The 27,336-nt window shown below is 39.5% G+C and overlaps 1 long non-coding RNA gene across 1 annotated transcript in view; it reads right to left on the minus strand.

Moving 5' to 3' along the window:
- Positions 1 to 4,774: 4,774 nt before the first annotated feature.
- LOC134760773 (uncharacterized) overlaps positions 4,775 to 27,336 on the minus strand; it is a 30,627-nt gene continuing 8,065 nt past the window's right edge. The window contains exons 2-3 of the long non-coding RNA XR_010138733.1: positions 6,059 to 6,242; positions 4,775 to 4,989 (exon numbers count right to left, since the gene is read on the minus strand). This is a non-coding gene — a long non-coding RNA (uncharacterized LOC134760773). The remainder of the gene's footprint in view (positions 4,990 to 6,058; positions 6,243 to 27,336) is intronic.

Here is a 27,336-nt window from a genome sequence, read left to right on the forward strand (position 1 = left end):
AACTGCAACAGAGAAACTGGTCAGCAGGTGCCCCACATGTAGCCAGATTGTGAGTCATCAGTCTGGGAGAAATTGAGTTTTCAGTTTGGACTTTAGTGGTGTGTTGTAATCTGTTTCCTAGAGATCTGCCAAACTCTAGGTTGAACACATGGATCCTTAGAAATTATCCATGTTGAATCGTTTGGTATAAAAATAGATTTCAGAAGTCCCAGGGCAGATATTACAAGATTTCTATGAAAAAGAAATAAAGAATAGAAGTACAAACCTACAGGAATGGCAAAGCAAGGAGGATAATGGATGTTAGAAATACTGGCAAAGAGGGCAAAAATGTGCAGTTAGCTAATGATTGCATGAATATAAATATGGAATATTTATTAAATAGGAAAATTAGGCCCTAAAAGAAGTCTTCCGTCACTGTTTTAATATCTTGGTTTTTGGTCATTTCCAAAACCAGGAGTTGAAGTGGGATCTATGTTACCTTGGTGATATAGTTTGGACGTGTGTCCCTGCCCAAATCTTATATTGAAATGTAATTTCCAGTGTTGGAGGTGGGGCCTGATGGGAGGTGACTGGATGATGGGGGTGAATTTCTCAGGAATGGTTTAGTATCATCTCCCTTGGCACTGTCCCTGCAATAGTGAGTGAGTTCTTGTGAGATCTGGTCATTTTAAACTGTGTGACACCTCCCCCCTTGCACTTTTTTGCTCCTTCTTTCACCATGCGACATGCCTGCTCCCCCTGCATCTTCCACCATGACTGTAAGTTTCCTGAGGCCTCCCCAGAAGCTGAGCAGATGCCAGCATCATACTTCCTGTACAGCCTGCAGAACCGTGAGTCAATTTAACCTCTTTTCTTTATAAATTACCCAGCCTTGGGTATTTCTTCATAGCAATGAGAGAACAACCTAACACACTTTGAGTTCTTAAAGATATGCACCATCTGTAATTTGCTTGTATGCACCTAAAACCCCTTAAAAAGCAGATTCTTACGTGTATCTTTCTGTCCTGAGTACAGATAGTTTCTTATTCTTGTGGTATAAGGTACCGGGTAGGCCTCCAATATCCCCACTTCCTGGTTTACCTGCCCTGTGTGATTCCCTTCCCATCAGTATGGTTGAGATGTATGAATATGATACGATAATCATTCCCTTGATTGGGTAACATTATTTGGCAAAGATAATGGAATAATCACTCCCATGATGAATTTGCTGGAAAAGCTGATTTTTGGTAAAGCTTAGCGTAAAGACCAAATGGGCTTGTTAGGATCTTCTGAATTGAATGAAACCTCCCAGGCACATGCAGTGGCTGGAAAATCACAGGCTAAGACATGATTAAAGTGGAAAGGAGGAGAAATGACACAGTCCCTACACACAACAAATCCCAGAGAGCCAAGAGCTTCACTGAACTCACTCACAAACTTTCCCAAATTCACCAATCAGCTAGGTCTTTAAACTCACCCTCTTGGTGAAGGGACAGGCAAAGAGGCAGAAAGGCAACTCTAGGTGAGCTGCCTCTATATAGGGCACCATGAAGGCAAGGGAAAATATGTTTCTGCCCCTACAGAGAACTGGGGATAAATAGTCATTGTTCTGTTTCTTTATCTTAGGTCTAGCTGGCTTAAATATTTCTCCCATCAAGTGAAGACATATGTGAGGCTAAATAGAGAACTCTTTAATAAAGCAAATTTTCAACTCAATAAGAAAGCAAACAATCTAATTTTAAAAAGGGAAAAGATTTGAAGACATTTCACCAAAGAAGATATGTAAGTGGCCAATAAGCCATTGAACTATGCTCACATCGATAGTTATGAGGACTAATGTCCCTAGTCTAACTAAGGAAATGAAAACTGAAACCACCGTGAAATATCATCACATTCCCTAGAACAGCTGCGATTAAAAATCTGATAACACCCAGTGTTGACAGACATGTGCAGCATGTGGAAATCTCATATGCTACTGGTTGGATGCAAAATGGCACAGACACTTTGGAAAAGAGTTTGGCAGTTTCTTATAAAGTTAATTATATATTTACCTTACAATTGAACAATTCCACTGCTACATACTTACCTGAGAGGAATAAAAACATATGTCTCACATAAAAAGTTGTACGTGAATGTTTATAGTAGCTTTATTCATAATAGCCAAAAGCTGGAAAGAATCCAGATGACTATCAACTGGTGAACACCCAAATTGTGGTATATCTATAGAATACACTGCAGACTACAACTACACACAACAATGTATTTGCATTTTAAAAGTATCATACTAAGTGAAAGAAATACTTTATGAAAGACCACATGTTTTCTCGTATATAAAATTCTCTAATAGGTAAAACTATAGTGACAGAAAACAAGTGAGAGATAGCTAAAAGCCAGACATGGGGAAAAACGGTTGACGACTGACTGAGCATGAGGGAAATTTTCGGGATGATGGAAATGTTCTATATCTTGAGGATGGGGGTTGCTACATGTTAAATCTCATGAGACTGATACCGTCTAAAGTGAGTAAATTGTATTTTACAAAATTATATTTCAATAAAGCTAATTTTTAAAAAATGCTGTAAAAATGACAATTTTGGTTTTAAGATTATTTAACCCTCAGGATACTGGAGAGTGACGATCAGGACTGCTGTATATGGTTATGTAAGTTGTGTGTTTACGTAACTGTCCAGTTAAATGCAGACACTCACTCGAGAATCCGAGTAGTACCAGCTGTCCACTGGCATGCATCATTTTCCTGCTCTTGCCTCATCCAAAACAAGGGGCAGAGACCATCCAAAACCTGAATTGGTAATTTGCCTTATAAGGTTTTAGTTAAGAAATCTTATCCACAAAAGTTCAGAAACTTCAACGAAGTACCAGGTTTTATTAACGTCATATCTAGTAGAAAGGGGACTGGATAAATATTAATACAGGTAGTAGACAACTCCTTGTTTATCTGCTTCATACCTTTTTACGTGGATACCATGTCTCCCCTATGTTGCAATTACCCAGTTCACTCAGCATAAATTAGGTGTGATATTGCTCGCCCTTGCTCCAGGTCCCAAGGGTGGGCTTATAACCCAGGCCCAGGCAGAGTATTTCATCTCCTTAGCTATGATATTTGATTCATGGAAGGTCATGTGACCCAAGAAGGCCATCAGGAGATTGTGAGGTAAAAAGACTGTATAAAACTGAAGCTCTTGGTAGCTTTCTTTATGCCTCATAGAAAGAGCCTGCCTGGGAATGTAGCCAAGAGCTAAAAGCAAAACTGAGAGATGAAAACAAACAGAGCCCTGACAATACATTTTGGGCATTGGAATCCCACCATGCAGGGACTTTTCAGTTACAGGAGCCAGTACGTTTATCTTATGTTTAAGCTAGTCTGAGTTAAGTTTCTGTCACGTGTAACCAAGAGTGCCAACTAATACTGAACAAAGGCTATTGGAGACTTTCTATGACAGAATGAAAAGTAAAATATAAAAAAGTTTACTCAAAAAATTTTTTATAGTTAATTTGTTTTTAGATTCTTTCTTTCTTTCTTTCTTTCTTTCTTTCTTTCTTTCTTTCTTCTTTCTTTTTTTTTGAGACAGTGTCTCATTCTGTCACCCAGGGTTGAGTGCAATGGCATGATCTTGGCTCACTGCAACCTCCACCTCCCAGGTTCAAGTGATTCCCACAGGTGTGCACTACCACACCCAACTAATTTTTGTATTTTTTATAGAGATGGGTTTTGCTATTTTGGCCAGGCTGGTCTTGAACTCTGGAGCTCAAACCAATCCACCCACCTCAGCCTCCCAAAGTGCTGGGATTACAGGCATGAGCCACCATGCCTGGCCTAGTTTACTCAAAATTATAGGTAGTTGATGTATAGAATATTGAAGTCAAGAGCCTCACCCTAATCCTAAAATTACCACTGACTTATTTTGTAACAATGAATCAATATCTCAATCTGGCTAGGAGCAGTTGCCTTATATCTAAAATGAGAGCATTGAATTAATCCACTTTGAGCTCTCTAAATCCACAGGGACTCCATGGCTGGCAGAGCTAGAGCCCTAAAGTTGTTAGTGCTAATAACCCTCCTCCAAGCTTTCCCAGTAAAGTTATCAACTATTGATAAGCATAGCTTTTGTTTTATAAGCAGTAGAAAAGTGTTGGGTCTGGGTAGGATAAAAAAAGTGCATGGCAGTAGCAACACTTAGACTTCTTCCTGGGATTTCACAAGCCATGTTAGATGGAAGGCATAAAACAGAAAAGAGCAGCTGAGTGTGGTGGTGCATGCCTGTGGTCCCAGCTACTCAGGAGGCTGAGGCTGGAGAATCGCTTGAGGCTGGGAGGTGGAGGTTGCAGTGAGCCAAGATCATGTCACTGCACTCCAGCCTGGGGAAGATACTGCTTGATGACTGTGGGGTGAATGCTTTTGTGGGAGGTAATCTTTTGAGGACTCAAAAAAAAATAACTGAGGTATATTTCACGGGAAGTGAGGAGGAGAGACATTTGTCACAATTAGGCCAGAGGTGGCTCAACTTTAATACAACTTCATTAAAAAAACTGAAATATGAAAATGTGCTCAACTCCATTCATAATAAAAATGGGAATTAAAATTATGCTGAGATAATATTTTAAACATTTTCATTATTCAATTAAAAATCACCCTTGCAGCATATATTTAGGGCATCTTGAGTCTCTATACTCTTAGGTTAGAGGGGAAAAAATCAGTGTAGAACCTAGCAGCTTGAAATAACAATGATTTATTATTTCTCATGATTCTGAGAGCTGATGGGGCTCAGCAGGGTGGTTCATCTGGAGGTGGGAGATGGGCTACAGTCATCTGGGGATCTGAGTAGGCTGGAGCACTCATGACGGCCCACTCATATGACTGGTGGCTGGTTCTGACTGCCATCTGGCAGTTCATCTGGTATTGTTGACTAGAGCACCTTGGTTCTCCATATTTCTTCTCCATATGGGCTGGACTCCTTGTTGTCTCAGCTCCACAGGGGTAAATGTTCCAAGCTTGAGAAATCAGAAAATGCAGATTTCTTAATACGCTTTTATAACTTCTGAGTTTTGTACTATATGATTGTATTCTTATTAAAAAATAATTGAATACATTTACATTTTCTTAAATCCAAACAATGAGACATAGAAATTCCACTTCTGAGCATGAACTCCCAGAGAAATGTACATCCCTTATAAAAGAAGACAAAATTAGAAATGTTACTATTGCAGCCCTGTTTGCAACAGTGCAAAAAATGGAACTAACATAAATGTCTACCAAGAACAAATGGCCAATAAATCACAGTGTAGCTGTATTATGGAATACTATACAAAAGTTAAAAAACTAAGAGTTATATACTTACTAACATGGAAATATTTCCACATGATAGTGTTGCATATTAAAAACTCAGAAAACATATTATGAATTCAGTGTCAAAAATGATTAAAAATAAATATGCATATACATATATGCATACATGTACAAACATAGCACAGAAAAGGATCTGAGAGTTCTAGGGAGCTTCAGTGTCTCTATGGTTTCCTTTTTACAATAAAAATTACATTTTTATAACATGTATTATTATATATTAATGGAATTAAATTAAAAAGAAAGTCAACTTTTGTCTCAAGATGGTGGATTAGCCATTCTGAAACCATGGCTACTGTGTTTGTCTTCTAAGGCTCACTTTCACCTTATTTTTCTACAAACCTCAACCCACTTGATTGAAACACATGATAGAAAGATATAAGAACAGGTAAAGCAAACAGTAGAGTTAAATAGAATGTAGTAATAAGTAACAGGAAGGAAGATTAGAGAAAATGACTAAATAAAAACAAAAGAACACCATCATTTCCAAGACAAAGATACCATGTAGTTTGCTAAAATGCACTGTGAAAAATAATTATTTTATAGAAAGCAGTGTATGTGATTCAAATCAGTGAAACATGGGCTCATTAGCTGTCCTTCACATATTCTTGAAAAAAATTTAAAGCCCATTTTCCAATAAAGAGGAGTTTGATAATGCGCTATAAACTGTCATAAGGAATTCTCACTGAGTTGTAATGGGTGTGAAAAAAAATGTACCTTATTCTGCATTTATAGGAGCAGTAGAGAGAAGTTTTCCATTTCCTCACTAATTCATTCAAAGACAGGTCCTGAGGCTTCCATGTGAGATGCACACATCCTGCAGAGCTTGTACGGGGAGACAGACTTTCAAACAGTTACAGCAAGTGTCTGGGAATATGGCTGATAGACCACTTATCTGGACCTAGGAGAAGCATAAAAGAATGATTAAAAATTACTAATAATATGGTCACATCTAATACTTTGAGTCCTTACTAAGTGCCAGGCACTGTACTGTGAGTTTTACATACATTCACTCTTTGATTCTTCCATAATTCTTATAATGTAGATACCATTGTTATTTTTTCTGGTGAGGATTCTGCTGGTTAGAGACTTAAGTAACTCCTTCCAGGTCGTGCAGCCAGTCAGTAGTGGAGCCTGGATTCCAGCTCGTGACTGTCTGGACTTCATGCCCTGACTTTTTCCAAGATTTGTACAACATTGCTGGCCAGTTGGCTCTTGATGAATTGGTAAGCTGGCACTACGCTAGTGTGGGGAGGCATAAAAGAAGGTAGTATCTTTGAAGACCTACTGGTGGTTTCACTTGGCTGAAACTCAGGAATGAAAAGTGGCAGGACATGAGGCTGAACACAGAGGCATTGGCTGAGCCATAAATGGGTCATAAGCCAGTAAAAGAACTTAGGTTTTATCATATAAACTATACAAAGACACTGAAATATCTCTGGGAACAAGTCAAGTCAAATATCATAATTTTTGTAGCATAGAGTACAAATTATTCTAAAGGTATTAAGAAAGCAGAGAGATCATTTAGGAAGATGTTTCAAAGAGTCTAATCAATACATAAAATGAGCTTGAACCAGTAAGAGTAGAGAGAGATAGTCAGTATGAAAACTGTTCTCTCGAATCCATTTGTTGCCATCCTTCTGAGACAAAAGTAACAGAATCATGCTGAACAAAACTTACCTATCAAGGCACCAAATGTACTGTGTTATTAACATTCACATTCCAACCCGGTGGCCACAGCCATATGTTGCTATTTCCTACTTGATTTTTATTCCTGGACCATTGACCTCAGTCCCTGAGAAATTCCTGTGTTAACACAGGGCTGAGAGAATGTTGATTTGAGTTGTTAGGATTTCATAGCTCAGAAGAAGATTGAAAGATACAGTGCAGAGTTAATGGATTTTTCAGCAACTTTCTAAATACAATGTATGGCCTTTGCTAAATATCACCTTGTTCGCTAATGTATTAGCCAAGGTTCTCCAGAGAAACAGAATCAATGTGATATATAAAATAGGAATTGGCTTGCACAATTATGAAGGCTAAGAAGTCCCACAATCTGCTGTCAGCAAGCTGGAGGTCCAGGAAAGCGAGTGACACAGTTTCAGCCCAAGCTCAAAAGCTTGAGAACCAAGAGAGCCAATTGTGTAAGTCTTGGTCTGAGTTCCAAGTCCCAAGTGCCAGAAGTGCCGATCCAAGGACAGGAGAAGGTGGATGTTCCAGCTCAAGCAGAGAGAGAGAAGAATTCACCCTCTCTGCCTTTCTATTCCATTCTGGAATTCATTGAATTAAATGAAGCCCACCTAAATTAGAGAGGGTCATCTGTTTTATTCAGCCTACTGATTCAAATGCTAATCTCTTCCAGAAACAATCTCACAGACATACTCCGAAATAATGCTTTACCAGCTATCTGGACATCTTTTAACCCAGTCAAGCTAACACAAAAAATTAACTATTGCAGCTAATGTGTGAGGTCTTTGTGTTTCATATTTCCCTAGTGTTCAGGATGAAATCATCCACAGGTCTTGAAGGGAGAAAAAGACAAAATTCAAGTAGGTAAATTTTATTGCATGCTGGAAGCTCTGGTAAAAGAGTTGGTACATGAGGAGTTTGAAAAGATTAGTTAGAGTGAGACTTGGGATTATTGTTGTTTTTCCGGTTATCCATGCTTACACTTTACCCAATGGCCATGGAAAATCAAGACTCAGTCACATTGTCAAGAATCCTCTTGTGAATGGAACACATCTCATGTAAAAGAGTATTTTATAATAGGGAATTATTTGGGGCTACCTTTTGAAATAGAAGGGTGCTGATATTTTAAATGTGTCCACTTTTCTGTAGTATCGTAGCTACAGCATGGCACTCTTCAGGCAAATATTTGGGCACTTGAATTTTAAATACTAAGGACAATTTTTACTAAGGACAACTGTTTTACTAAGGAATTTTACTAAGGAAAATCTTTAAGTTAGCAGAGAAAAAATATTTTTAGAATTATGAATGCTAATAACAACATGAATTGAAAAGAATTGCTTTAAGTCCTTCTGTCACAGAAGGGGCATACTACGCAAAGAGTAACGGTGTGAACTGGAAGCTGGGAGAGCTGGCTTTGTTCCCTTCACCAGCCATCATTGGGGTGCGTCACTTGATATCAAGGATTTCCGTTTATCAACTATGAAGTGGTGGTAAAAATGGCTTTCTTTACCACTGGCTTCTGGGGTAGATAAGTGATCGCTAGACTCATGCCAACTACTTGGTAAAATACGAAGATTCCAGTTAACTAAACTTTTTTTTTTTGACTGCCATAACAAAGAGTCAATTGAGTTTTTCCACTAGATTAAATGACTTTCAGTTTTTTTAAATTGAAGGAGTTGGCTAGACATTTTGATTTGAACTGTCCCTTCTTCCTAGACTAATCCTATATCCAATTAAGCCCAAGCCCTGCTGATTTTACTTTCTAAATGTTTCTCATATCTGTCTACTCCTCTCAACACCCATTCCATTTCTCTAGTTCAGAGCTCATTATCTTTTCAACAAACGCTACAGTAGCCTTTTAATCTCCCTGTCTCCATTTTTATTCTGTTTTAAAATTTCCCTCATCTTGTAGACAGAGTTATTTTTCTAAAACTCAGCCTGACCATCTGTGGCTTCCCATTTCCTGTGGGCAAAGTCCATGCTCCTTAGCCCAGCTTGCAAGAATGTTCTTAGACTATGTCCCCTTTCTCTCTTCCATTTTTGCTCCCCCTACTATCCATTTTGTATGGCATGCCCTAGTAAGAGCAAACCACTTGCAGTTCCTTGCATTTACCAGGGCATTTTATTCCTCTGTGTCCCTCTGCCTGGGACATCAATCCTACCTTTTTTCACCCAACTTAACATTTCTCGTTACTTAAGGCTTAGCTAGTCATCATCTCCTCCAGAGGCTGTCCCTAAACATTTCATTTGACCTACAATTTCTCCTGTTTTCATAGCCTTCTGGGTTTGCCTTTTCCAGTACACTTACCTTTTATATTAGCATGGCATTTCCCCCACAAGACTACAAGTTCTTCAGTGTCAGGAACCATATCTTGATCATCTGTGTCTATAAAACCCTGGGCTGTGGGAGGTTCCTGCTAACCTTCAATAATGTCCCTTGCTCTGATTCTTCCTCACTTTTCTATCCTTATTCTTTGGCTTCTATAGAAGTTTAATGCAGGAATTAGGGACCATCTGGTCCAATTCTTTTCTCTCTCACTCCATTTACAGAAGAGAAAACTGAAAGTAGGATGTTGTGCCCAAAATCATACAAGCAAATAGTAGCAGAGTCAGATACAGAACCCAGTTCTCCAGAGAACAAGGGTTAAACTACATGAAATAAAAGTTATGGTAAAGTTTTCGGCAGAATGCCTCGCATGTTGTAGGAGCTTAGTATGTGATAGGCCATTTCTGTTCTAAGCCAATTGTCTTTCCATGATACTCCATTGCCTTTCTGCAAGAGTAATTCTTCCAGTTGCTTTCTTTTTGCTCTTCAGTCTCTTAGGTTGATACAGTTATGGAGATTATAGCTTTCAAAGTGTTTGAGAGGCACCATATTTTATAAATTCAACATTGCTGACTGCTGAAGGTATGCTATTAAAAATGTTAACTCACCAGGACCAGAAACACCCCGATGAGGGTGCAGAGTTTTCCTGTTACATTTAATTAAAAGATCATTTTTATGACAACATCATATTAGGGGTGATAAAAGGATCGTAAATTGCTTCATGAGGTCACCAAGAAAGTTCCAATGCCCCATTAGTTTTCATTGTCCAGTCCCAAGATATCAACACTTACTTTTATCACAAAGTACATAAAACATACTGACCTTTCTGGTTGCCATACACAAATGTTCCCCAAAATCATATTGAACTTGTTTCACATCTGAAACTTATTACTGCCAAGGGCAGATGTAAAATGTGGCTAATATTTTATATGCTATAAAAGGATGAAGTTCTGGAGAATTACAGATGTTAAGTGCTTTGATCTCTGAAACTTAACATGTCCTCCTGTAAATATAACAGCTTTGACCTCCTGTTTTTGATTATAGAATTACAACCTAAAACATACAGTGGGAAGCCATGTATCAGCAAGAATACGGATAAGCAGGGATGATTATTTAACTGAAGCACATGCTTGTTGTTTGGAATCAAAGGAAAAATTATTTTAATTTTGTTACTTATGGAAATATAGATGTTATTCTACAAAGATGTATTTTATCATTGTAATTAAGAAATGGTTTTACACAACATCAAAAAAAGGCTAAACTACTAACCACAATTTTATGAAGAATGTGTCAATTTCCACAGAAGTGACAGAATCTTCTGTGTCTTTGTTACTTTGGTTTGGACATGCCTGCTTAATATTCAGAAAATCATAGTGCAAAGGAATTTCCAGAAGTCAGGTTCTCCAAAGTGGCTTTACAGAGCACTAATTTCTAAAACCTTTATAAAACGATTTTATTAAGACCTTCACTGAAAACCTTGACTTTTTTTTTTTATCACCTGGTTCGCTCCTCTTTCCAAAGGAAGTGACCAGCCAAAACTGTCTGTATGCAACAAAAAGATAAAAATTTCAATTAGGCTCAGTGCTGTCATAAGCGGAACACATGAGAAAGCTTGAGATAATCCACATTACATATTGATGTCTATCAGCTTCGAGACCACAGCCGTGATTCATTCCAGGCCCCTTTTGTAGGTTTGGCAGCCACTGCACCCAATAAAGGCCTAATCATATTAATTTATGCCCCTATCAATTATACATTCAGATTCCCCAGATAGCTTGTCAGTTTTTATTCACTATTTTCCAAAAAATACGCCTATTACAGTTACTGTGCAAATAGTAGGACTGTCAGAAATGGAGATTTAAAGAATATTACTTAAAAGAGGTAGGCTTCCTTAATTTATAAATGTTGTATTATATGTCATACATGTGCTAGTTTTAAAATCAGGGGCAGGGTGAAGATGGATGTCACATGAAGGACTTTCTAGAAAGGGGGAGGGTGAACCTTCTCAATCCCTTTGTGGTGTTTTAATAGTTCTTTAAATCAAACAGTCTTTGGTCTATCTGTAAAATATCTCAGATACTATTATTTGAAACATCATTTATTTTTGTCTTTCAAACAAGAATCATCAATTAAATTACTTTACAGGCACTATCTTCATGCTATATTTTGCCATGTGGCTGAAGGTCTTGTGAAGGTGGTCTTCAGAGTATCTGTGTATTATCTTTGGCGATGGTATCAAAGGCTGCTTCAGGCAGGTATAGGGTGCCTCCGCATGGTGGGGGAATCCCTGTTCATAAGCAAGGGAGTATCAGGACCCCAGGAACCAGGAGCTATGGGCAATTCTGCAGTAAGGAATAATACCAGTTATAAGATACTGGGAGTCAGGCAGTGAATTAGCCAGAGCAGGGGATAAAGTAAACCAAGCCTAGCTCTGTGCCCTTCTGCTTTTTCTTTTTTTCCCCCTCCATCTCCTAAATCAGCTGCCCACTCATGTCCATGCTTGCAGAACTTTGTCCTCCTCTAGCTGACATCTAGTTCTTGATGACATATTTGTGAATCAGCTCAAAGCTGAGCCTTTTCAAGGAGAGATGTAGAGAAGAGCCTCTGTGTGGGTGACCTGAGCAGTCACCTAACTACCATAGGGAGGGCTAGAGGGATTGGAACTGTGTAGAACCTATGGGACAGTAGAAAATCCTTTGTTTATTGAACAAAAACACATAGAGATCTACAAAAAAGACGTAGACTCTGATTCATGGAGCCGAGATTCTAGTGGTTGAGTGGTAAAACAACAAATAAAGGTAAAATTACAAATTGTGTTCAGGTTATGAAGACTAATGTAGGATGTTACAAGAAAGCAAAAGAGGAGACCTTTTGATGGGAAGATCCAGGAAGTTTCATTCAAGCTCAGGATTGGGTGCGACTCATCAGGGGGAGAAGAGTGGCTTGAAGACACACACTACCTCCACTTCTTTCCTAATCCCACAGGCATGACAATAGAAATGTACAACTATAAACTCATAAGGGACAAAAAGGGTTAGAGAAGAAACTGCAGCAGATGTATTGACAAGACACTGGCAGATGGAAAGTCTAGTTGGAACCTTGGGTTTCCCTAAAAGCGGAAGATGAAACAAAGCCTATATGGAAAATGAACCGGGACAGCAGAAGTGAGAAGGTGGGGAATGTGAAACTGGAAGGGGGCTCATGAGCTAACTCCTATGTTGCACAACTGGGTCTCAGATCCCTTGGGAGCTTTCAGAGGAGCTGTGTTGAAGCAACTTGGAGCAGGCTAGAACCTGTGTTCATGACTCCCTCCCCTACCTTCAGGAGGGTTAAAATCTTTATACGTCTGGGTTACTTTCAGGCAATTACTTCAGACAAAACTTTGGGGTGGCAAAGCAGAGAGAGGCTGAAGTCCATGCTTGATGTGGGAAACAGATCATGCACATGGGACTGTCTACCACTGCACTGAAATCAGCTGGGCAGACAGTTTGTGGCACACAGTGCCTTACAAGTGGTTGCTACAGGCAGGGAATAAAGAAACCAGGATTCCAACTGTCTGCAGGGGAGAATGCCAGTAAGAACAAAGATAGCTCCTATCACAAGCCCCACTACCTTTGAAGGCTGGCGTGTGATGTGGAGTTGATAACAGAAGAATGGCTTGGAAACCTGTACAAGGAGCATTCATTAACCCCACCATGCCTGCCCCAGTGCCAGCAATCAGGCAGTTTCTCCTCCCCTTGCCAGAAAATTGGAAGCTTTCTTTTCTAAGGAGCCCAATGTAGACTACTGCTGAAAGTAACTATTATTGATAGTAATTGCTCCTGCTCCCTGGCTATCCATTTTCTCTTTTCTTGTGCAGGTCTCTGAGTAGCTAGACTTTTTCTCTATACATTTTCACTTTCTTATTTTATGTGGTTCTGTTAGTTTTTAGTAAGAAACTTCCTCTGTGCTTGTGAATCTCAAATGAACTTCTGTGTGGATGTCACCAGGAGTTACTGAGCATCATATGAATATTTCCCAAGTTCTAATCTCTTAATCTTACCCCATGGGAAGAAAAGTATGCTCAGTTGCCTTTTAGACAGTCATCTTTTCCCATTGCCTTCATATTAATGGATAATCCTCAGAGAATTCCATTCTTTAATTGTGTCAAGCTCCTCCCCAATTTGCTGCACCAGCCTTGGTGCCAAATCTGAAGGTGGGGTGGATTACTTCCACAAACATATCATTGAACAGAGCTAGACATATAGCCCCACTTAGATGCAAAGGAGGCTGGGAAGTCAGGGCTTCTTATGACCAGAAGGAAAACAAAACAGCAAGTAAACACATAGTATATTCTTTTCACAGTGACTTTGGTCAATGGCCACTTTCATTATTCTAGAATCCCAGGAATATTACTCTTCTGCCACATTACTCCCGCCACATTCAATTTGCACTCATCTCTATTTGCACATTGACTTTTAGGAACCAGATTTAAGATATCCAGTGCAGTGCCTGGGAAGTTCTCTGCCTATTGCCAGGAGAATGGAAATTTCCCTGGGGGATATGAAAGGAAGTTGATGAATGCTGGAGTAGACTAGAGGAGACAAGAATTGTTTCATTTGAGAAAAGTGAATGGCGCTGGAGCAGACAAATGAATCTGATGCAAGGACTAATCAGAAAATACAAATGAAACAAGCTACAGATGTCCCCTGGAAAACAGAATCACTAAAACTGGTTGAACCAGAAAAAATGGGCTTAATGAGAAAGAGAAAGAGGAGGGTAAGATAAGGAGGTATCTTAGCTCAGGCTGCCATAACATAATACCATAGACTGGGTGACTTAAGCAACAGAATTTATTCCTCACAGTTCCAGAAGTCTGAGGCCAGGGCATCAGCATGGTCCTGTCCTAGTGACGGCCCTCTTCCTGGCTTTCAGATGACTGCTTCCTTGCTGTGTCCCCACATGGAGGGGAGAGGAAGCTCTGGTGTTTGTTCTTCTTGTAAGGACATTAATCCCATCCCAAGGGCTCCACCTTCATGACCTCATCTAAACATAATTGCCTCCCAAATCCCACCCCCTAATACCATCATATTGGAGGTTAGGGCTTCAACATATAAATTTTGGAAGGACCCAAATATTCAACCCATAACAGTCGGTCAGTTGAGAAACAAAATTTGTTAATGAGTGGCTTTTTGGCAAACATGTCAGAAAGGACAGGAAGTAAGTATTAAGGACTTTCCTATTCATTAAAGGATATTTGACCACTTGTTATGAATCAGAAGAGAACAGTTGAAAATGAGTGGCTGGTGAGATACTAACCCAGGGACCTGGGCACTGTTACATCTGAGTCACATCACCAAAAGAGAACTTTAAAAAGAAATTTAACATTGTAAATTCCTTTAAAAGACAGTATTACCTGATTGTCTAAAAGACATATTTGTTTCCTACTTTAAAATAGTTTTCTATTCTTTTATCATTTTAGTTATACAGATTTCATACAAATTTTAGCTGAACTGGGGTTGTTCAATTATAGTCAGCTCTCAGTTTCCCATAAGAGAAAAATACTCTTCATTTGGCATTTGAGAATGCTATTTAACAGTTGCTTAAATATCCACTATATGCAAGGGGCCATTCTTGGAATAAACAAAATGAAATCCCTACTGTCACATACAGAGCTTACTTTTTTTTTTTTTTTTTTGGAAGGGGGTGGTGGTCATGCACATGAAGCAATAAACAAACTAGAAGAAATCAATTGATCATAAATATTATAAACAGAATTTACTCAGAAGATGAGCTAGAGAGTGATCAGGATATAGGAGAAGGCCTGTCTCAGAAGAATACATTTAATCTGAGGCCTCAATGCAAAGGAGGAGCCTGTCATACCAAGATTTGGGGGAAGTGCATTCCAGGGTAAGTTTCTGGGAGCTCAAGTACAGTGCAGTGACTATAGTTAATAATACTGTATTGGATATTCAGAATTTCCTGAGAGTAGATCTCAAATGTTCTTACCCTACACACACAAAAAGATAACTAGGTAAGGTGATGGATAACTTAATTGTGGTAACCATTCCACAGTATATGTATATACCAAATCATTACACTGTATATCTAAAATGTATACAATTTTATTTATCAGTTATACCTCAATAAAGCTGGGGAAACAAACATTCCAGACAGAAGGAACATTTCAGGTTCTTTGAACCAAGAAAAAGTTTGTTAACTTATGGAAAGATAAGCATTTTGGCTCAAGACCTAGGGTATAAAAGAGCAGATGGTGGGGGATATTGATAATGGGGGAGGCTATGCATGAATAGGAGCAGGGTTATATGGGAAATCTCTGTACCTTCTGCTCAGTTTTGATGTGAACTTAAAACTGCTGCAGAAAAAAATAAACCTGCTTAGGCCAGGCACTGTGGCTCACGCCTGTAATCCTAGCACTTTGGGAGGCCGAGGCAGGTGGATCACGAGGTCAGGAGATCGAGACCATCCTGGCTAACACACTGAAACCCCGTCTCTACTAAAAAACAAAAAATTAGCCGGGCGTGGTGGTGGGCACCTGTAGTCCCAGCTACTTGGGAGGCTGAGGCAGGAGAATGGCATGAACCTGGGAGGCGGAGCTTGCAGTGAGCCGAGATCCTGCCACTGCACTCCAGCCTGGGCGACAGAGTAAGACTCTGTCTCAAAACAAACAAACAAATAAATAAATAAATAATAAAAATAAAAAACAAGCCTACTTAAAAAGAAAGACAGAGAATAGAATGAGATGATATTAAAAAGAGAGCAGGGGTCAAATCATGCCAAACTTTGAAAGCCAGAGTAAGGATTCAGAATTGTCTTCTAGGTGCAATTTTAATTCTTCCCGGCTATTCTTTGCATATTCCTCTTTGCAGTGTGCCTTTGTAGTGCAGTGGCTTTCATCAAAAGATACAGCCTATTTCTCCACCTCCTAGAATCTGGGCAGGCCCAGTGACTTACTTTAGCCCTTGGGACATTAGCAAACATGACATAAACAAAGGCCTAGGAAGGTTCTGGTGCATTAGGGTTTTCTCTCTGGCTGCTCTTTGGAGCTCTGAGTCCACCGTTGAAAGAAACCTGGTATAGCTTGCTGGAGAATGAGGGATCACATGGAGAGGGGAAGAGACATCTCAGCTAAACCCTCTACGACTTGGCCGACTAAGCAACCACAAGACATAGGAATGAGGCCATCCTGGATCATCCAGCCCCAGCTTAGCACTGGAGAGCAGAATAAATATTCAATAGACCCACAGAATCAGGAATGAAAATAAATGAATGTTACTTCAAGCTACTAACTTTTGAGGTGGTTTGTAACACAACAAAAGCTAACTAATTTGGTGTGATGGGAATCCTCTGGAAGATATTAAACAGAGCAGTGACCTTATCTGATTTGCATGTGGGTTTAAAAAAAAATCCCTCCAGCAGCAGCATGAAGAATGGATAGTAAAAGGGCAGTGGAATCAGGGAGACCACTGGAAAGTTAATGAAGAAGTCCAGGTGGGAGATGGAGGGGGCTTGGACAGGTCTGGAAATATTAGTAATAATTGCTATGATCTCATCCAGTTTTAAGGTTTTAAATATCATGCATTTGCCAATGACTCCAAAATGTATTAACGTATGTCCAACCTGGACCTCACCCATTATTCCTAATTCATACACTCAAGTGTTCCTTCTGGACGTCTTCACTTTGATGTATACTTGGAATTCCCAATTTAACAGAATTTGTGATTCTTCCTGATTCAGTCTGTCAAAAAGATATCAAGTCTATCCTTCCCATAGTCTTTCCATTCTCAGTCACTGAACATTCCAAACATTCAGTTGCTCAAGCCAAACATCTTGCAGTCATCCTTGATGTCTTTCTCTCACACTCTACATTCAATCCATCAACAAATCTCATTGGCTTGACCACCAAAAGATACGGCATTACTGCCCTGACTCAAGCCACCATCATCTCCCATCTGGAGGACTGTATAGCCTCTTAACTACATAGCCTCTCTGCTTGTTTTCCACCATTGCCAACTTGATTCATTTTCTATTGCTCTGTAAAAAATTGTTACACACACCGTGGCTTAAAAGAACATAAATTTATTATTTATTATATTTATTTGTTTATAATTTATTATTAAAACAACAAATTATTTTCTTACAGTTTCTATGGGTCAGGAGTCTGAGCACAGGTTATCTGGTCTTCTCAGTATTTCATCAGGCTGATTTCAAGGTGTCAGTATAGCTGCAATCTCATCTGAGGCTCATAGTACTCTTTCAAGCATACAGGTTGTTGGCAGCATTCAGTTCCTTACAGTTGTGGGACTAAGGTCCTTGTTTTTTAGTAGCTGTCCGTGGCCAGGGACTACTCTCAGCTCCTAGGGGCTGCAGGCCTCTTTCCCATGTGGGCCTCATAGACATGTCACAACATGGCTCTTTGCTTTCTTCCAGGCCAGCAGGGTTACACCTGCTGCAGCTGCTTTTCTTTTTAAAGGGCCTATCTGATTAGGCCAAGGTTAACTAATTAATAACTGGATCACAGGTTCTATGCACCTGCAAGGCGAGGGAATTATACAGGATATGTACACCGGGGGCAGGGTTCTTGGGGACTACCTAGAATCTTGTCTACCACACCCACTTTGTTCTTCCATTGTGAACGCACCAACTTTAGCTGGGTTCTCCAAAAAGCAGGTAGAACAATCCTGCTTTTATGTTTTAAAAAGTGAGATCATGTCAATCTTCAGCTCAGAACATTCCAATGGTGTTTCATGTCTGTGACAGAAAAAAATGCAATCTTTATCTGTGTCTGCAAGGCCCTAAGAGAGCTGGCTCTCCACTGCTCATCTGCCCTTATCCCCTACAGTTCATTCACCCCCTTGCTCAAGTCATGCCAGATATCTTGGCTTCTTCTTGGTCTTTAAACACACCCAGAATGTTCCCATTTCAGGGTTTCTGCACTTGTGAATGCTTTTGTCTGAAATACACTCCTTCTGGATATTGGCATACCTTACCCACCCACAGATTAACAAATTCTGCTCATCTTATTAAATACACATTCAGTAAATGCCCTGTGTATCTCTGAGTCACTTTCTAGCTCCCTAACCCTGTTTCATTTTTCTTTTTAGCACTGGGTCAGTTTGGGTCTCCCAAAAAGCAGATGCCAAGATGGATTTAGATGTGCAAGAGGTTTACTAGGGAAAATGCTTTAGAAGGATAAAGGGGAGAGGGAGGAGAAGTACGTGGGTAGAGCCTTCAGACAGCAACACAGGTCTGATATCTATAAAAGAAGACAGGTAAGAGGAGGATCAGAAAGGAAGAATGGGTAGTGAGGATCTCAGATTACAATGCAGCTCTGAGAAAGCCTTGGACAGGCTGGTGGGAAGCCCTGGAGCAAAGATGGCCTGATAGAAGAGTCTCATGTTGAGCAGAAATGACCTGGCTATAGCACCTTCTGGTCAGTACTGTCTAGGATTAGCCTGGGGCAATCCAGCCTGTGTAAACACAGCAGGAGGTCCAAAGATGTGATAGGTAGAGGCCACCAGCCAGCTTCACTCCTCATAACTCAACCTCCATAGTAACCACAAACACTAGCATCACCTAATGTACATTACTCCTTTATATCACTGCATATCCACAGTGCCTACAACAGTGCCTTTCAGAAGATCACCGCCATTCTATAGCATTTATGAACAAATGACTAATAACAGCTAATACTTTTTGAGTGTTTACTGTGCACTAGGGATTGTTAAAAGTGTGCACATTTTTACTGGACTAATTATCACAAAAAACTCCATGAGGTAGGTGTTATTTTGTCCTCATTTAGAAGTGGGAGTATAGAAAATGTAAGCAATTGAACCGAGATTTCACATCTATCAAGAAGCAAGATGATAGACATATTAATTGGCTTGGCAGTAGTAATCATTCTACTATGTATATGTATATCAAAACATCATGTTGTACATTTTAATATATACAAAAATAAAATAAAATAAAAGTTCCTTAGAATACTTAAAGAAGAACCCAGATCCCAGGTGTTTAACCTCTGCTCTGCACGCTCCGCTCCTCTAGAGAGAATAAATATATTCAAACTCAGGATATGATTGTAGGTGCAATCAACAGAATTATTAAAGAATTTAATGAGAAAAGTAAAAGAAACAGAAAAATCAAGGAGAGTGCCTCAATATCTATCTTGGCAAATAGTGGTTGTTGAAATGAAAAAGATTGGTGCTTTCTCCAATTCTTTTTAGTTTTCAGAAGAAATTGTTTTGGCCAGGTTAATTTTGGGAAATGTATTAGGCATTCACAAAGTCATAAAGTAGATATCTGAATATCCAAGACCGAATTTCTAGGAACCTGGAAATAAAGATTTAGAAGTCATTATCATAGAGTTTATATTTTTAACTACAAGACCAGAAGAAGTTATAATAGAGGAATTATAGAGATAAAGAAGTGAAGTAGTGCAGCTATTGTGGAAAACAATACGGTGTCTCCTAAAGAAATGAAAAATAGAACTCCCATATGACACAGCAATTCCTCTTCTGGGTATATACCCAAAAGAAATGAAATCACAGCCTTCTAAAGGTATCTGTGCTCAGCCATGCGTGGTAGCTTATGCCTGTAATCCCAGCACTTTGGGAGGCCCAGGCGGGTGGATCACCTGAAGTCAGGAGTTCGAGACCAGCCTGGCCAACATGGTGAAACCCCATCTCTACTAAAAAATACAAAAATTAGCCAGGCATGGTGGCAGGAGTGTGTAATCCTAGCTACTCAGGAGGCTGAGGCAGGGGAATCGCTTGAACCCGGGAGGTGGAGGTTGCAGTGAGCCGAGATTGCGCCATTTCATTCCAGCCTGGGAGACGGAGCAAGATTCCATCTCAAAAAAAAAAAAAAGATATCTGTACCCCATGTTCATTGCAGCATTATTCACAGTAGCCAAAGTCTGGAAAAAACCTTAGTGTCTGTCCATTGGCAGATGAATAGATAAAGAAATTGTGCTATGTACACACAATGGAATAATATTCAGTCTAAAAACATGGATAAACCTAGAGGATATTATATAAAAGGGAATAAACCAGACCCAGAAAGAAAAACATTGCATGATCTTTTTGCATCATAGAATCTGAAAAAACAAAACTGGAATACATAGAAACAGGAAGTAGAAGATGGGGAGATGAAGGTCAAAGGGTACATAGTTACAGTTATGTAGAATGAATAAATTCTAGTGGTCTGATGTGCAATATTAAGACTATAACTAATAATATTGTATAGCATACTGGAAATTTGCTAAGAGAGTAGATTTTAGGTATTTTCACCACACATGCTAAAACAGTAACTATGTAAGATGATAGATATGTTAATTTGCTTGACTGTAGTAATCATTTCATATATATATGCATGTCAAAACATCATGCTGTACATCTTAAATATATACAAAAATAAAATAAAATAAAACTTACTTAGAATACTTAAGAAGAAAAAAAAGAAGGAGAAGAGAAGGAAGCTCTGGGCAAAGCCCTGGAGGAACCTCAAGCGCATTCTGCTGAGTGAGAAAAAGTCGATCAAGAAACATACGTGCTGTATAATATCATTCATGTCGCATTGTCAAAATGACAAAATTATAGAGAATAGATAGAAAGTTGCCAGAAATTGGCCGGGTGCAGTGGCTCACTCCTGTAATCCCAGCACTTTGGGAGGCCGAGGTGGGTGGATCACCTGATGTCAGCAGTTCAGGACCAGTCTGACCAATACGGTGAAACCTTGTCGCTACTAAAAATACAAAAATTAGCCAGGCGTGGTGGCGTGTGTCTGTAGTCTCAGCTACTCAGGTGGCTGAGGCAGGAGAATCGCTTGAACCCGGTAGGCGGAGATTGCAGTGAGCTGACATAGCGCCACTGCACTCCAGCCTGGGCAACAGAACCTGACACCATCTCAAAAAAAAAAAAAAAAAAAAAAAAAATTACCAGAAATTAGTCTTGTGGGGGGAAGAATGTCACTGTAAAGTGATAACGTGAAGGAGATGAACACAGTTCTGTATTGTGATTATGGTGATGGTGGCACACAACAATAGATGGGATAAAAGTTTTTAGAATTCTAAACAAAAAAAGAGTGTTTGTAAAAACTAGCGTCCCAAAAAACTTAAGTACAGCCTGTATTCTTATAATCGTTTGTACTGCAGCAAAGTCAATTTCTGGGTTTGGACAATGTATTCTATACGTAAGTGCTGGGTACACAGGAACTCCCTGTACCATGCTGGCAGCTTTTTGTGAATCTTAAACTATTTCAAAATAAAAACTATTTAAAAATATAAAGACAGTTTTACTGAAAAAGTGGTATCTGTACATTTATTTAGATGTCTTTTTATATTTTTAAGAAACTTTTATAATTCTCTACAGTCAAAATAATTTAAAAAGTATAGATTTGAACTGAATTCTTTTTGCTTCTAGGTTGAAATATTTTAATAAAAGAAATAGAGTGCAGGGAAGAATAACTTAAACTTCTGGAGACCATTTAATTTATGTATTTATTTATTTATTTATTTTTGAGATGGAGTCTCACTTTGTTGCCCAGGCTGGGGTGCAGTGGCGCAATCTCGGCTCACTGCAAGCTCCACCTCCCAGGTTCATGCCATTGTCCTGCCTCAGCCTCCAGAGTAGCTGGGACTGCAGGCTCCCGCCACCACACCCAGCTACTTTTTTTATATTTTTAGTAGAGACGGGGTTTCACTGTGTTAGCCAGGATGGTCTCGATCTCCTGACGTCGTGATCCGCCCACCTCGGCCTAATTTATTTATTAAACTAAACCTCATCGCTCTTTATGTGGTGTGCAATATGCCAGAAGAAGGGGGATGCACAAGTAAATAAATGGTGCACAGTCCTGGTCTCAGGGAGATCCCAGTCTAGTGTGGGACATACAACAAAACTCATAGCTACAATGCAGTCTTCTACGGGTGATTTCAATTTCTCATTGTGATGATCTTATTATGGGAGATATGGAATAAGAAACAAGTACCAGCTTAAAATTCTATAAATACATTTTTTAAAAAGGCAGAGACATTAACCTTGTGTAACTCTTCAAGGTCTGAGGACAAGATTATTTTGGCTTCCAATTTTACCAGACTTTGGCTGTTAATAATATTAAATTGTTTCCTAAGCAAGAAAAATGACTTGGGTCAATAATAATTAGGCTGTCCTTCTACCACTCAGACCTCAGAAGTAAATAAACCAGTAGAAAGCCTGCCTGGTTTTGATGTACATTTAGTGAAGTTGGAATAGGCAGGAAGGGATCCCTGCTTCTGATGATAAGAGGAAAGAGGAGAATTCCAAGTGGACTGAGTCCTGACCCCAAGAAAGTGCTGTTGGGGTTGGTTTGTTATTTTTACTGAGACTCAAATTAACTCCTTCAGTTTTCTCCTAAAAGAAGCTTTACATGAACCCAGCAGAGACAAGTCCTGATTTTAAAGAGACAACCCTGGACAATCATAGTGACCTGCCTTGGCACCAAGGACAGGGAATTAGGAGTGACTGGGTGTTCATGTCATTTCCTTTTGTTGCTCACTATTCCCAATGAATTGTCCTCTTTTCCTTTTAAAAAAGTGGCTGGAGTTTGATGAGGAATAGCATACTTACATAGGCTCAAGATATCTTCCACAAATTATTTAGAAATTTAAAATCGTAACTTTATAATAGAGAAAGCTGGCAGACACACCTTAACCAATCATCAGAGTTAACATCATGAGTATCCGGACAAACAGCATCATGTGACTGCTGATGTAAGACATTGAGAAGGACAGAATATCATTTCTGGTATTCCTGCCAAAAACGAAGAAGCTAAATCTAACCATATGGAAACATCAGGGAAAACCATATTGCAGGACAGTCTACAAAATGAGCGTCCTGTCCTCTTCAAAAATGTCAAGGTCAAGATGCAGAAAGGCAGAGGAAGCGTTCCAGATGAAAGGAGACTAAAGATACGTGACAACTAATTGCAATGCATGATCCTGTACTGGATTTTGGACCAGGGAAGGGGAGAAGGAATAGCTATTAAGGACATTATTGGCACATATAACAAAATTTGAAAAATGGACTATGGATTAGATAATACTACTGTATCAATGTTAGCTTCCGTAATTTCGAGTATCGTATTCTAAGTATGTAAGAGAATGTCATTGTTTTTAGGAAATACACACTGAAATATTATTTACGGGCAAAGAACTATACAATGGTCCCAACTTTCAAATAAGAAAAAGAAAAATTTACACACATGTATGTGCGTGTAGAAATGTTTATATAGGTAGAGAATTATAATACAAATGGGGCCAAATATTAATTGGTGAATCTGAGGAAAAAGGAAAACTTTTCTCTAAGTTTAAAATTAAATCAAAATCTAAAATTTAGAAAATATGTGCTTGGCATTGAGTGCTCAATGTGATCAGCTTCCTTGTGTTCATCAGGTTGAAGTAGGGTAGCAATTTTCCTCAGCCCCTGATGCATCTGGCTCATGTGGGGTCTAGTCCAACAGCATGATAACCACAATAATCAAGGTCTGCAGAGAGGCTGTGAAAGCACAGAGGACAGCTCCTAACTTAAGCTGTGGGTAATAAACGATTTCCCAGGGTTGGTGATCCTTAAGCTAAGTTAAAAGGAGGAAGAAGAGGTACCCAGGCAATGGAGGGCCTTCTGGGTGACAGCTATGTTAGCAAAGGCAGAGAGAACTTGTATCTCTTTTTGCCCCTAAGATCAGTTCTCTGCCCTTCCTTCTCTGTGTCCAGGAACCCGGTCTCTGTGGCCTGCATCTCTCAGAGCCCCTTGACCTCTGTCTTCCAAAGACTTGATCAATGGAAGGCACCAGTAGGAGATGCAAAGGCAGGCAGGGGAGAGGCTGGGGTACTTATTCTCATTGATTTTGACAGTATCTATGTAAAGCTATTGCTCCTGTTGCCTGGCCCCACTACATTGTGTCAGTGCACTCCAGACTTTGTTATCAGTATTTATTCCTCTTGCCTCTTCAGTCCTGGGGTAGTAATGGCTTCTTGTTCTTGCTAGTCCCTAGGTGCCTTGCCAGCCTTTGTTGGTTTCCCTAGATATCCACTTTTCTAAGAATAATTCCTCATTATTTTCAGTTAAACCTTTTTAAGTGTGCCATGTGTTTCCTGCTAGGAACCTTCCTAAAACACAAGGTGTGGCTGAAGCTGAGGCCATATGGAGAGATGGTGGGAAGTGAGGCTAATATGGTGCAGGGACCAGACCAGAAAAGGCCAGCTTTGGCTATTATTCTGATACGCAGCAATCCAGACTTTACAGAACAGACGTGCTGTGTAGAGGAGAGACCTACACAGCTCTGCTGTGTTAGATAGACCTCAATTGTGTGACCTTGGTAAGTGACTTAATCTGCCTGAGCTGTTTCCTCATTTATGGAAAGAGATTAACCTCACAGGGTTAATGTGAGAAATAGATGGGGATATAGCAAGTTCATCTCCTTTTATAACTATATCCAGACAGTATTTTAAAGATCAATTTCAGTACCACCTCCTTCATAAGACTTCTCTGACTGTATCAATCTCTAGTGACCTCTCCCTTCTCTGAATGTCTGCTGAGCATATACTCATAATCCAGAGTTTTATATTCCATCATTTCTCATTGTTTCATGTGTGTATATGCATATTTGTTTGCTGTGATTCTCCAACTAGGTTTTAAACTGTTTCAAGAAAGAGGCAATGTCTCACAGGTCTTTTACTCTCCCATTGCTGGACATGGTGGGGACTTATTAGGACTTGTTGGTTGACAAAAGGCGAGGAATGATTTTGAGTGTCATAGCTTTTAAGGACAACATTCTTAATCCTCTTCCATTGTTTCTGACCTTTCTACCTCTACCTCTATTCTATTATTATTCTAAAACCAAGACAAATGAAAATTCTTTCATTCCTTCCTTTGTTCATTCATTCATTCAAGCATATGTTTTAGCACTTACTATATAAGAATCCGTAGACATTTCAGATATTTTGTTAACTTTAATCATTTAGAAGAGAAGGATTTGTAATAGACATAGAGTTCCAAAATTAAGTTACGATTATGCTCCCCAAAAGGGCCGGGGTGAAATGATAAAGAGGAGATAGTACTTTAGATTTGGGTATAAAAAGGTCCCCCTCTGTGGCTGAGGAAATTTGCTATTTTCTTTGCTAAAGTTGTTTCAATAATGATTTTAGTTTTTTTCCTACACTCTTTGTAGTACTAGGCATTTTTATTTAACAAATTTTTCCTAGAAGAGAAATGAGAAGCTTAAAAAAAGTAGAATTAGGACTAACATTACCATAGAACTTAATAATTTTCTCACATTGTCTCATTAATGCTCAGGGCACCCGGGAGGTCACTAAATATGATGATTATCACTTTCAGACAAATTAAAATACCAAGGAACAGAGAGGTTAACTGAATTCCCTATTCCCTACACATGAAGTTATTGTTGAAGCTCGTAAATGGAACTCATTCTAAGATTCAGCCTGATTTTCATAGCTTCTTAGGCCCCTCTAGATGCTTTCTCTAGCAAAGAAAAAAAAAAAAAAGAAGAAATCCTAGGCCAGAGGGATCTAGAGTTGGTGTTTCTCAGTCTGGAGGATGTCTACCTCTTCCTCATGCTCAGAAAATGACCCAACACATCCCTGGCCTGGGCATGGTCAGAGGTGGGACTGGTCAGTAGCATGGGCCTGGTGTCAGGCCAGCGTAGTTCTTGCGGGTCTGTGCTTTTGTATTCTCCTTTCTAGGTATCCTCAGAAAGTGAGGTTTCCTTCTGGTCCTAGAGCGTCGGCTCCAGGGATGAAGTAGGAGGGAAGTTTCTGAGCCTTCTTTTTCTTAATGTCTGTGCTGAGAATGGGACAGCTGTCCATCATAATCAACACCACAGGAGGAATGACTCCCAACTTGCCTCCGTGCATTTACTCCCCTATATTTATCAGTGACAAAACGCCTAAGTCCAATGCACATTATTGACTCAGTGCCTCCAGGGATCTGATGGATTTTGTCCATAAGAAAGGGAAGCAGATGGTATCTGTATTTGCATTCCTAAAATGAGTCAGGCCTGTGCTTAGCTGTAGAGTGCAGGACCAGTCTAAGGAGAGCAGTCACCCCTCAACACCTGTGGGCTGCTATTGGGGGGGATGTGGGACAGTGGAAGTAAATAGGCCAATGTTTTTCAGTTTTTTTAGAGATGGCATCTCGCTATGTTGCCCAAGCTGGCCTCAAACTCCTAGCTTCTAGCAATCCTCTCACCACAGCCTCTTGAGCAGCTGAGACTACAGGCATGAGCCACTGTGCCTAGCTCCAACATTTTCAAAGAACCAGAAATGTAGATTTCTGGGGGAAGATGATTTACAAATCGCTAAATGTTGTTAAAACATCACGTAAAGCAAATATCCTATGAGTACCCAGTTTATGGCCCCCCTTTGATAAGCAGATTTCCCTCCTTATTTGCCATTGCATGAGATTTGGTGGCAGACTTGAAGTGTAAATGATCCAGGTGGAGAGAAAGTAGAGACTCCGGATACTACTATTAGGACTGTTTCTTTCCTGCAAGTGGCTCTAGCTAGAAGATAGATGGGAGATGATATGGATGTTCTGATGTAGATTAGCACTTAAAAGGAAGAGGTAGAACAAGAAAGTGCTGATGAAACAGCATTTTTCTTTACTCTTTTAAGACAAGCAATTTCTAATTAGTGAATGAGCTAAACTTGTACGTTGTCCAGCCATGGGCTGGGAGAAGCTTAAAGTCGTGCTCTGGTGTGGGATTGATATTTTTCAGAGTAGGAAAAAGCTGACTTACTTCGCAAAGATGATCAATCTCATAGAAAGATACAAAGGGACCCTGAGAGGTCATCGATTCAATTCAAAAAGTTCTTATTGAGCACCAATATTAATCATCCCACTAAAGGTCTATCGCCAAATACAGTCACACTAGGGGTTAGGGCTTCAATATATGAATTTTGTGGAAGCACAATTCAGCCCATAAGCGC

This window comes from Pongo abelii, chromosome 1 (assembly GCF_028885655.2).
Source record: "Pongo abelii isolate AG06213 chromosome 1, NHGRI_mPonAbe1-v2.0_pri, whole genome shotgun sequence".
Taxonomy (NCBI): Eukaryota; Metazoa; Chordata; class Mammalia; order Primates; family Hominidae; genus Pongo; species Pongo abelii.